Consider the following 489-nt stretch of genomic DNA (forward strand, 5'->3'; position numbering starts at 1 on the left):
GAAAGCTTTCTGACCCTGCATAGACAGCAATGCAACTACCATGTTTAAGGCCTAGAAAGGTAGTAAAGACATCGTTAAAATAGTCCATGTGACATCTTTTGGGTGAACTATCCCTTTAAGATTTCTACTCACCTGCCCAAAATTTTCACTGGTCCTAACACAAAAAAATGATAAATTGAATTGAATTTGAAATTATTTATTTTATATTTACAGTACATATAATTGTAAATATATAATATTTGCATTTTTTATAAATATTTAATTTAAAATAATGTATAATATTTTGATTTATATTATTTGTTAATAAATTGTTAATTTTTCTTTGCAAAGACAATTCACAATTATAGCTGCAAATTATGGAATTTATGGGGTTTCTTGTATAATTATAATAACTATATATTTAGTATATGTATGTATGTATATATATATATATATACAGTGGGTACGGAAAGTATTCAGACCCCCTTCAATTTTTCACTCTTTGTTATA

General features: G+C 25.4%; 1 protein-coding gene across 1 annotated transcript in view; it reads left to right on the forward strand.

Moving 5' to 3' along the window:
- The window catches only part of LOC107686314 (kelch repeat and BTB domain-containing protein 4-like), a 5,488-nt gene that overhangs the window by 2,364 nt on the left and 2,635 nt on the right, over positions 1-489 (forward strand). The gene's annotated exons all lie outside the window — the stretch shown is intronic.

The sequence above is a fragment of the Sinocyclocheilus anshuiensis genome, unplaced genomic scaffold, assembly GCF_001515605.1.
Source record: "Sinocyclocheilus anshuiensis isolate Anshui unplaced genomic scaffold, SAMN03320099.WGS_v1.1 scaffold481, whole genome shotgun sequence".
Taxonomy (NCBI): domain Eukaryota; kingdom Metazoa; phylum Chordata; class Actinopteri; order Cypriniformes; family Cyprinidae; genus Sinocyclocheilus; species Sinocyclocheilus anshuiensis.